The sequence below is a fragment of the Anomalospiza imberbis genome, chromosome 5 (genome assembly GCF_031753505.1).
Source record: "Anomalospiza imberbis isolate Cuckoo-Finch-1a 21T00152 chromosome 5, ASM3175350v1, whole genome shotgun sequence".
NCBI classification, from domain to species: Eukaryota; Metazoa; Chordata; class Aves; order Passeriformes; family Viduidae; genus Anomalospiza; species Anomalospiza imberbis.
Window position 1 is genome coordinate 28,110,334 of NC_089685.1, and position 12,254 is coordinate 28,122,587.

The window sequence follows — 12,254 nt, forward strand, 5'->3', positions numbered from 1 at the left end:
CTCTCTGTGCTATAATCTCTCCAGCAAAAGTCAGTATGACTTCAAATCTGAAAACAGTGCCCTGTAATAATATTGATATAATTGAAAACATAAGCAGGGTAAGAAAGGGACAAAAGCAGGTTAGTTGGATAAAAACTTTTTCAATTTTACACATGGATTTAAAGCATTTTTCATGGGGAAGAAGAAAATAAAACTCAAATGTGTATCATAAAATCTCCAGAGAATTACTCCTTAAAATCACCTTCTAAATTATGTTGCATCATATTTCACTGAAGGTAACAATCAACTAGAGGTTTATTGATTTATTGTCCAATTTCAACTAAGTCAGAAAATAGTGGGATATTGTGGCAGCTGTCATAAATGTATGAAGTCCTTTCCCTCAGTTCCTTGTTTTTCAGTATGTATTAATATTCCATTGTAAAACTACCCTGACAGGAAAAAGCCGTCTCCCCGCTTCCCTGTAAAGAAGAATATTCTTCTGACAGGTGAGCAGCTCGTCACATGTGGCTAGTGCAAGGTCAGTCTCTCAAACTGTTTGTTCAGAGTATAGTTTTATCCATCACAGAACAGATAAACACCCTAATGTTCTACATTCAACATTTTTATTATCTGAATGCAAGAAGCTAACATAGATATTGTCATCTGAAAAAAAACCCCACAGTGCAACACATGAATGTTATGCTATAAGCCTTCACATAAATTTTACGGAAGACATCCTTCTAGAAGCTTCAATCTGATACCCATAAAATGAAAGCCTTTTTCTAAGCGTATGGTGAGCAGAGAAATGCTGCAAGCTTCATTTAATTTCCTTGCTGACTTTGTACATATTCTCTGTTGAAGGATTTTTGTGTATTTTCTTTGATTCTGCAGTCAAGTCTATTCATCACCTCTTAATGCAAACCCACAACTCACTATCTTCCAGCCAGTTTAACAAATTACCACTGTGGTTTCTGGTGTTCTCTTGTGCTTAAACAGTAAACCTCTGCAGCTAAAATGGAATACTGTGAATTAGCAATAATTTGAAGAATTTTGATGCACATATAAATGGAGCTTCTGTTATCTTGATTGGTTTTTACTGGCTTGTGGAGGGAAAGAGAAATAAATAAGGAGGATGATTATGATTCATACCCAATGTAAATGAAAGCCTAGTCAAAGCACAACCATAGATAAATGACAGTTCTTACTTTTGCAAGACATTAGGATATGAAATCTGGGAAGAAACCTCAAGATTTTTTCTCATTCAAGTCTCTATTCTATGGCTCTATGAGGATGAGACTCATGACCATCCTTAACAGATACTAAAGAATCTGGAAAACCTCCTGTGTTGATATTTTGATATTTTCCCAATCTCATTTGACTGAAAATCACAGAAAAGAGTTGTATTATAGGTGTGGGTTTGTGGTTTTGTGGTTTTTTGTGGGTTATTTTTTTGGTTTTTTTTTCCCTAGTCCATTCTCACAGAGCAGATTAGGATGATTGCAACTTGCTCTATTCTCAGTGAACACAGAAAAAAATTAATGGTTACCTGGCTGTAACAATTTCCCATACTGGAAGGCTATTATTGTCTCTCTTGTTCTCCTGGTAAAATGCTATCACCCCAGACTTTTTGTCCTGTTGGTTTCTAGTCAGTTGTTCCCAATATATTTATGTTCATGTGCATTGTCCAGTCCTGATTTTATAAAGTTGTTCTTAAAATTTCAAAAATTTTGTCAACAGTAACATCTCCAGGGCTTATACACATACAAACTATTTTCATCTAAGCCATTCATAAAAATGGCAGGTTTTCCAGGACCTGAGACAAGTCATTGCAGATGTTCTTTACACCTTTTCTCAGCTTGATGGAGAAGAGCTGATAAATCCTTTAAATTGAGTGCAATTCAATCTTGACCGTATTTCTCTCTTCTGCTTCTGGGAATGTCACGTGTGACAGCATCAGCAGCTTTAGTGGTCAGGCTATATCACAGCTACTGCCTGTTCCTTATCCACTACAGCAGTTGGTCTGTCAGAGAAGGAAATGAGATTGGCCAGACTGATTTCTTCTTGGAAAACCCGAATTGTCTGTTCCTTATCACATTATCCTTAAGATCTTTAAAAATTGATTGTTTAATAATTTGTTTTACTGTCTTTCCAGTTATTGAAATTAGAGGATTGCTTTTCACTCATTTCCGAATGCTTTTTCCACTTTTAACAACAGGTGCTGTGCTTGATCTCTTGTCTCCAAATTCTTCACTCTCTCTAAATTCTCAATGAACTTCAGTCAGTTCATTGTATACTGTACAATGGCCACCACCAGGCCTGGCCAACCTGAGAACATCTGACCTACTAACATTATTTGACTTTTTTTCCCCCTGATAATGCAAAGTCTGTACAGCTATGTTGATTTTTTCCCCCTTTTGTCCCAATAATCTGCTGCTTTGAAGGTGGCATGTGGGGTGTATCTAAAAAAAGTTGTATTTTAGCCCACTGAAGATGTTTGACTCAGATGCACTGTGAATTGCTACTGTGATAAAACTAAAATTGACTATAAATCAAGCTTTCAAACAAGTTTAGGTTCTATTGAGGCATGATTCCTTTTGCATAGCTTCATAAGCCAAATTGAGGCATTATAATTTTGAAATGTGTTTAAACCAGGCTCTGTGTAAAGTCTCTAAGGCAACAGCCATCTCTGCCAGAGCACTGTAGTTGAGGTAAAAACAAAAGGATCTCCAGAGATGCGTGTGTGTCCCCAGAGACTACCTGTGAAGTCTAGATGAGTATGTTTAGCTATCTAAATGATAAAGGTTACACTGGAGGAATGGAGGTGTTTAGCACAGGTGTCTAATGACATGCTGGTACTGAGAGGCAGGTAGTACATCTGTGATGCCTGTTCATTTCTTTATATGTCAAAGAACTTTAAAACTAGGTAAGATTTCTGTAGGCCCCACTGTGATTGTATTAGTGAATGTATTATATAGCCTGAGCCTTGTGACATTCATTTTTTGAATACTACATATAACTTCACTACATGTACTGTTACAGGGCACAACTTTGGCCTATGTCAATTAACATTTTCTCAGACCATCTCATTCATGAAGTAGGGCTTGGTCCCAGGAGGCATGGTGAATGAAGCCACTATTTGGGGGATGGAGTCATTTTTTGGATCTGAGCTGAGCCATCCATGCTCTTTACAATAAAATAAATGTGGGTCTGGGGTTTTCTTAGTTGGATTTAGTTGTATTTGGCATTTTGAGGGCATGTGCTTATGTGGGGTTTTTTTTTGTTGTGTTGGTTGGTTTGGTTTTGTTTTCTGGGGTGGATTTTTTGTAATGTGTTTCAGATATAGACAGTGAAGTTGGGTCTTAGATTTGACTGCTGTTCATACACTTTTGTAAATGCTGCCCTTTTGTCACATTTTACAACTAAATAAGTACCTTTTTGGTGTGAATTATATCCTCATGATGTAGACTGTCTGGTCTGCTTTGTGAAATAGCTCATTAAAAAACTTGGGTTGTATTACATGCTAATAGCATGGAACATGGGCACTTGCTAATCATTGGTTATGTTGATATTTTTACTGCGAGGTAATATATAGTAGGAAAATACATTAAAGATGTTTATTATTTTGCTCTTCTCCACAGAAAATCAGTTTAAAACTTGATGTTAAATGAGAAAATAGAATGGAAAAAAAATTTGGCATCAGCAACATTTGGTGCAGCACGGAGGACCAGTGGTCAGTGAAACCTTGTATTAACTTGCTCTTTTTAAGGGTATCTATTCAATCTTTACCAGGCCTTCCAGCCTTGCAGAGAAGCATTGGGCTGGAAGGGAATGTTGCTCCATTTGAAACAGCTATCTACAGAGTGTAAGTACATTATAACTGCATTGATAGTTCCATTATCACAGCGTGAGTCTATCAGACTCGGTGAGGTTGCTAAGTAATCAGTCAATTGCAGGTCTTTCTTAAGCAGGGCTCTGGAAAATAAAAGGAATGCTGCATGGAAAAGTATTTCTCTTGGTGTTTATTTCCAGTGGTGGAACTTATTTTAGTAAAATACTGGCATATTTTATTCAAAGATGGAACTGTATGGCAAATCCACACTTACAATACTGATGCTTTAATGTGAGGCTCTGCCATACTGAATAGCACTAAATGCACAAGGTTGCTTCGAGATGCAAAAGAAAAATGGATAAGAAGAAAATAGAGATGCAAATCTGATGGGCATGAGAGAATGATATCTATCACATTTGAAGCAGGTTATCTGTAGCAATAAACTGCTAGTTTCAAAACTGATACCCTTACAGATATAATGATGGTTCAGAAAATAGCCACCATATCAAACAGGAGTCAGATTGTCCATTACTGCAACAGCGGGATCACCTTTACAATTGCCTGTTGCAAGGTATCATTAAAAAGATTAGTTGAATCGTTGGGCAACCTGAACACTGATGCCAACATGTGAAAAATGCAATCTAGAGCAGTTTTATTTCCCCTGAAGTATTTCTGGTCTAAATATTACCAGACATTTGCTGTTTGGAAACTTGGATTTCAAACCTGTCTGGTAAGTCTTAACTTCATAAGTTTTTAATAGAAATTTTGAAGTATTCTTTCGTGATCATTGAATCTAAAGGCAACAGAAAAACCTGGTAAATCTGTTAGTCCTACTTTTACTAACCTTAATTTAATCTAAAAAAAGTACAATGTAGACTGAAAGAGCTAGCCAAGTGTGAGGAAGAATAATCAGAAGTCAAAAGAATTGAGAAAGAAAAATCTTAGAGGGATATTATTTAGAATATTTGCTATTCCAGTTAATAGAACATCTTAAAATATTGTTAGTTTTTTATTTGGTTATATGCACTCATCTGCAAGAATCTAAGACTTGCTAGCAGAGATTCCTTAGGGAACATGTGGATCAAAGAAGTGAGGGTTTCTGTGGCCTTGGTCTGCTAAGATACTTGAAGCCTACTCACTTAATGGTCTGTTCAAGCTACATTAATATCTATTTATATTGCATATTTACAATGGGTATTCACCAAGTGAGGTTGAACATTGTATATTCTCTCCACAATGAGATGGAGATCATGTCCTCCAAAAGATGTGTTACAGGAGCTAAGTTTATCCTTCTCATTGACCTTTTTAGGGAGACTCAGGAGACACATCCTCTAACAGCAGAATTGCTGAGGCAGGTTCCTTCTCCATTACAGCAGTAAGTGCTTGGTGTTGTTTGAGTTTGAGTGAACAGGAAGCTGTATTTGCCTTTTTAGAAATTATGGTTATTCCTAGAGTGGGTTATGGGAACAGTTTGTTTGGAGATTGACCTGTTTTCCCATGTTTCTGTAGCATTTAGTGTGGACATTAGAAGCAGAACTGTAACTCAGATTTTGGATTCAGAACTGCAGTTTTGCCACAACTGGTAGTGCAGACTCAGTCTGGAACTGTCTTAGTGCATCTTGATCAAGACAAAGACATGTATGAACAGCTCTGCCTTTTGTTCTCTGACTACACATAACCTTCCCGTAGCCCTGCTGCTGTATCCCTAAGAGATAAAAGTTCCAGGAGGTACAGCTGCAGCACACTGTGAAGTTGAGGGTGTGGGGTTGATACCAGATACGTGTTTTCTTTCGAGAAGTGCCTCAAGAATCCAAGGTACTTCTGAATCCTGAGCTGCTTCCCATTCCAAGCACAGACTTTTGAAGAACATGAGTGTGGGTAGTTAAGGTGCTTTTTTGAGTGGACAGCATCTGAGTTTCTGCCTTTCTAAACTGTCTGTGTATCTTATGGCATATACTGGAACTTGCAAAGAGAACACTGATTTAATAAAAGCCAGTAGTGTGATTCTTCCAGCTGTCCCTGAAAGGATATTTAGGGGCCTCATATTCTTAGATAAATACCAAATTAATCACAGTACTAAACTAGAAGTAAAGCCCATGTAAAATTTGCTACATATTTTGCATAATTAAAAAAAAAGAAGAATAAAAATCAGTGTGTAGAATTGTTAGTGTTAGCTTCTGTTTATATTTGTGGTCTAAGTTAATAGTGTATATCTATTTTTAATACAGCTCTACAGCGATGTTAATTGCTTTAAAAAGAAAGTAAAAATGTGAAATTAAAAACTGCTGAAGGAATTAATAAAGATAAATGCTGCAGTATGGTAGAATTTTCAAGGGATGTGAATATAAGGATCATCCTTTAAATCTATTTAAGGGTTGAGGAGAAATATACATGTCAGACAATATTGTTATTACTACTTCATAAAATGTGGCAGAAGCCCTGATGCATGTTTCTTCTATATAAACACTTCACTGCCCTGCAGTTCAGGCCATTTGGCTGCTGTAAAATAAGAAGTTCAAATCATTTGCCTCCTCTTTATTTTATTTGCATCTTTCCTTAGAATCAAGCTGTGCATGTGTGAAAAGAGGAGTTGAAGGGGATGGTGTTATTTTTAAATTCAATAATAAATAATGATGCATTGATATTTTATGAATAATCTCTCCCAGCAAATTTTGGTAATGTATAGGGGAATTGCATACTCAAGTGTTTTAGTCTTAGACAACAGGTTTAGTTACTTCCACTTAAAAAGACTCAAAGATTTGTTGGTCTAAGATTTTTTTTTGTGGCAGATACTGTAAGTTCTAATAGTTTACAGCCATATGTTTAAAAAGTGAATAAAATGTACTGCAACTTTCTGTTCATGTTCAGCAGCTGTCTCACACTGTTTTGATATCAAATAAGCATCAAACCTCGAAGAGGTATTTTTCCATGATATTACTTGTGATAAAAATGGCCTCCGAATGTCGGTCCCTGACCTTGTGGACTCAAATACTTTGAATGTAAATATGTGTATTATTCCCTTGTACAGTGTAATTTTGAACTCTATCTGTCCTTGTTCTCACACATTTATTTTATCACAACGAGAGATTCCTGTGCTAGACAGTTATTTTTTCTACTTTCATGGCCATAACAGTGAAATAAGCAAACTGACATTTGCATTTCTCATTTCTTGCATTATGATGTTTTGATCCACCCTGCAGGCATCTGCCCTTTGGGTTGGGTGAAAGACATTTCAAGACTCAGTTGCTAAAAGTAGACTTGATTGCAAAAGTAAAACTCTTGCAATCAAATTTGGATGCTCCAATGCCCTATCCAGAAGACAGGAAATTTCCCAATTTATTGTTGTTTTTCTAATTGTATTGAAAATGCAACTAAACACAGTAACATAGAGGATATTAAAATATGCTGTTTATTGTAAAGTGGAACCCTAAAAAATACAAATTCACCCTCACCCATCAAAAAAATCTCAAAAAGTCATGTGGCTGCATTGGATGAGTGTTTTGAGGAATTTTGCATGAATTAAAATCCAGGTGTATGAAAAGAATAGTAAATGAGTTGGAGAAGGCCAGCCTGGGGGTTTTATTTTATCTCTGGAACCTGTTTTGTGGGAAATTGTGAAAATTGAGAGTTTAACAAAAGTTCACGCTTAATTTCTTATTTAAGTCACTACCCAAAATATCCAAGTCGCTACTAATTATGAAAATATACACTTGTGGAGGGTCTATTTAAACTATGTGCTATGTTCTTTGCTCCACTTTTTAACACTGGGATAAGACCAGATGTGGCAATGACTTACCAATGATACTCTGTTCTCCTGGAAGACCTCTTTAACCCATCTAGTGCTGTCTCCTAGCAGAGGTGGGAAATAAATTTAGGAAGTCCTTGTGACAGCCCTTATTTAATTTGTGGGTGAATGGGTAACACAATGGGTAACACTGTGTAAAACAATGACAACGTTACTCCAAATCCATTCAGAATTAGTTTTTGCTAATTATATTCAAAAATTCCTACCATGAATGGTTATCTTGTATATAGATTTAGAAATGCATTTGCCAAGAATTATCAACTATACATTATTTAGAGTAGATCACATACTCCCTGAGCCATTGTTTCTTATAAATAGTTGTAAAAAATAGGAAACTGTATTTGTAATGTCATCTTACATATATTTAGGAAACAAAACACATGAACATAAACTATACTGTGTTTAGACTGCATGTATGTAAATCATCATGGGTAGAGGTTTTTCATTTTAAAGGCTTAGTAATTTAACCTAGAGGAAACGGAGGTGGAGTCTTAAGTTCAATGAGAGTTTCAGTTCTTAAAAAGATTTCTTTACTGCCTCTGAAGCAAAAGAGCAACCTAGTTCTATTTTTAGATTTAGTCATAGTAAGGATAGAAACACTACTCTGTATGTAACCTTCTAGTGGATTGTTACCATGAGTGTGCTTAGTAAAAGACATGCAAAATCACGTAAAAAGAGATGAAAGGTATGGTCAGAAATCTTAGCTGAAAGGCATTTTTAACACTGCATGGGTTCATTTCCTTTACTGTTGCTATCTTGCAGGTACTTAGCATTTATAGACATCATACCCTTGTAATTGAACTTGCATGAATCATTTATTTACTACGCTGCACTTACGGGTAATATATGTCAAGGGAATTCATTTTTTATTATGGCTGATGGAGCCATTATGATGTCATAATATATACAAGGGTAGAGATATGGCTTGGGCAGAGCTTCTGTCTCTTACATCTGCAAAACTCAACACTGTCTACATTTCTATTTTTGAAGCAGAAGTGCATGATTTGGTGGTGTAGTATTCTTCTAATCCTTCACAACAGCTTTTTGGTCAGGATAAAGAAATAAGTTATGCTAGATATAGCAATGATAGTATCCACATTTAATTGGGTATGAATAAGAAAAAATAAGGGACAAAATGTGGAAATTTGCCAAGGAAGATTAGCATATGCTTTTTTCCTTCAGGAGTTTAAATAAGAGCAAATATCTTTTGAGGTTCAATTCTAAGAACCAACGTAAGGAAAAATATATAAACATATGCATTATGTTTGTTAGAGTAATTGAATTGAACTGACTGATTTCAGGTCTAACACTTTGTTTTCATTTAAGAGATCACAAGATATCTCAATTCTATACCCATTTCCAATCTGGCTGCTCTGCCAGGTCTGGAACAGAGTAAGTGAACTACTACACAATGCCTATTGAAGCCTCCCCCAGCAAGGGATTCTGAATTCTTGGGTTCTTCATGTCTCGGTAAGTCCAGTGCCTGAGCGAAAGGGATGAGCAAGTTTCTTTGTGCAGAGAGAAAAACAGAAAGTCATTTTCTATAGGCGAAAAGCATCTTGGTGGCCAAGTTTAATGAAATGCAAAATGTTCAACAGATCACCTCTATATTTTCACCTCCTATGCTAGTGTCAAGCAAAACTATGATGCATAATTAGAAAACAGTGGACAGCTGAGAAAATCAAGAGCTTTTCCAGTCTGTACCTTTAGCTGAAATCGTTCAAATAGAATTTTGTGGTTGTAATGGGCATAGCTTTGAATACAAAGCATAATGCTAGAATGGGGACAACTTTCTCTTATGAGGAAGCATAGAACGGATTTTTAGAGATAAAACCAAGCTTTTGCATACACAGTGTCTTCTAGCGCTCCTTATGGTCCATCTTACCCAGCCTAGATATGGCAGTGATAGTATCTGCATTTAATTTGGTATGAAAAAGGAAAAAAGAAGAGGAATGGACACATTGAGGGGCAATAAAGGGCTTGGTGCCTAAGAGTAATGTCTTTATGCTAGCCAAATCTCTGAAGAAGCATTTGCATAACAACAGCACATACATCTCTAAGAATGCTTTTGAGAAGTTTGAGTTGTGGCTACTCTGTCCAGAGTAGCCCAGTGCTATTTGAGTTACTTGCTCAGATGCATCCTTTCAGCACTCAAAAAAAACTGTTTTCTTTTGTTTTCTAGAGAACTGTATTTCACAGGTTAGGATTTGCTGACTCAAATTTAAAAGCATTTTTTCTAGACTAGCATAGAAGAAAATCTAAATAGGAACTCTTATAAATAATATGATTTGAATAATCCTAGCTTTGAGCTTCATCTCTTTTTAGAGGAAAGCATGCTGCTCTGTTTAGTTGTTCCGTATTCTGTGTTTCAGTAAAATTTAAAGCTTACTAGGAACAAGCCTCCAATTTGAAACTGAAAGTCTGTATCTGCATTCCCAAGAATCTATGATGCTCATACCAGTGTACAGGTGTCTGTGCTGTGCACTGTCGCAGAAATATATCTATTTCTCTGAGCATATAGTGGTAACATCTTGATATTTGTTTCAAGTCTGTAGTTGTCTGATATCTTTTTTTATAAAACCTATCAAGTTTTCTACTGAACAGTAGCAAAAGAATTAAAAGCTATATATATGTGTTTAACAGAGTGATTTGGAGCGAGTCTAATAGTGAATCTGAGCACTGTTTATGATGATTGTGTTACATTCAAAAATGCATCTTCTCAGTAACAACAGTAGATTTTGAAGCAGAAACAGACAACCATTTTGGGAAGTTTTGATGCAAAAAACAGTTTGGTAAAATTCTGTGTATCTGGAGAGAGAGTCTAATAAGAAAGAAATGTCTGACTTCTTAGATTTGGAAGACACTCTTAGGCCTTTCACTTATTTATTACACATATTACCAGAGCTTAACACGAATAAATATGTAGATATAAAAGAAAGATTTTAGTGATATTTTAAAAGGGAAAAATAGAAAAAAATCCTTCAGCTCTGTTTTTCTTTCTTAAGTAATATATGAGTTAACCTACTAGGTATGCTAATAATTTATGAGAATAGGATTAGCACATCATCTGAGAAGATGAGGTCAAGTAAGTAATTACTTGATTTAACTAACAATCAAATCAGGTCCATAGGATAGTTTATAACCAATATTTATTTCCAAGTTCAGGTATGATGATTTTTCACTTTTATTTATGGCAGCTAACTATGCTAAAAGTTCACTGACAATGTGTCTAAAGGAAAAATAAAAGACATTTTTTTCTCCAGAAGAAGGCTAAATCTCTTCTAAAATTTAAACCAGATCAATCAGGTGGTTCATCAATAAATAGATGCCATCTTCTGCAGTGCTGCCTGTGACCCGCAACTTCAGAAAGCATGAGCTCACTCTGAGGTAGACAAAACACATTTGAGTTATGTTCTCTTCTTAAAAGCAAAAATAGCTTCTAATTTATTGAGGCAAGAGATAATTAATTCTCAGATTCAATACAGGGACCCAAAGAATTCCATTCCATTTTTAGATCTCCAAATAAGGCTTAAAACTAGAAACTGAGATGGTAAGAGGGTTTTTGTAAACAAAATCAGACATATTCAAAAGTTCATGGAAAAATGGGTCTGTAGATGGTCTCTAACTATCATGTTAACAAAAAATAAAACTATTTAAGAATTTCTCATTTCAACTTTTTTTCCACCCTCTAGGGGGAAAGCAGGAGCATAATTTTTCTTTCTCTTCCTTCCTTTCAGTGATATGGGGAGCTACAGTCTTCTAGGTGATGACACTGCCAAACTGTGTTTCCACATAGCTGAACATCATGATTGCAAAACAGTGCAGCTCTTATGACTGCAAACTTCACACTTCTCTTTCCATCTGTCTTGTCTTTTTGCGTGCATCAGTGCCATTGCATACCAGCTTCCTGTGTTGGTTTGTTTTATCAGCTTAATGGGACAGGTCGTAGTGCAGGCACTCTAAGTCTCCAGACTAAAGGTAATTCCTCCTGCTACCATCATTTTCTGTAAGGTAAAAATATACAGAGGTTGCTTCTTATTTGTCAGAACTAAGAATCAAAGTCAACTATCAGATCTTTGCTAGGCTTATAGTTCTAATTTCACTTGTATAAGCCTGGAAGAGCACACTTTGGACTTTTTTGGAGACTTTTCTTGCACAGCAACACCTTCCTAACTCCACATTTTCTTTGCACAACACCAGCTGTATGTTTTCTCTGTCACTCATATTTCATTTTGATGGAACACCTGGATGAGGACAGGGCTCAGGCTAGGCTGGAAGATCAAGGTCAGTAATTCAGGGAAGTAATTTGCAGTATTCCTAGAAAGCCTTATAACAGAAAATTCTCTTCTATATATGGAACCAGATTTTTTGGCTAAGATCAAGGCTTCTTTTTGCCTCTTCTTTTGGCATCCTTCTTGTTGATGTGAAGTGTGGGAATAACAGTGTACCTACAAATTTTTCTCTCAAACTGACTGGTTGGCAAGTATGAACAATCTGAAACATTGTATGCAAAACATCATCATTTCACTCTTAATTTAAAAGGTGTTTCAAATAATATGCATAGCCTGGATAGTTTAACATGATTCTGAATTGAGCTTTCTGTGTAGGAACTGAAGTTTCATCAGTCTTGTGCATGTTAAA

General features: G+C 35.9%; 1 protein-coding gene and 1 long non-coding RNA gene across 5 annotated transcripts in view; one reads left to right on the top strand and one right to left on the bottom strand.

Annotated features, from left to right (window-relative positions):
- Window positions 1–12,254, top strand: part of PDZRN4 (PDZ domain containing ring finger 4) — a 234,099-nt gene that overhangs the window by 74,079 nt on the left and 147,766 nt on the right. The window lies entirely within an intron of this gene.
- Window positions 1,793–7,730, bottom strand: LOC137474973 (uncharacterized). Its single transcript, XR_010999597.1, has 2 exons — window positions 7,605–7,730; window positions 1,793–1,999 (listed from the first exon to the last, which is right to left on the bottom strand). It is a non-coding gene; the product is annotated as an uncharacterized lncRNA (long non-coding RNA).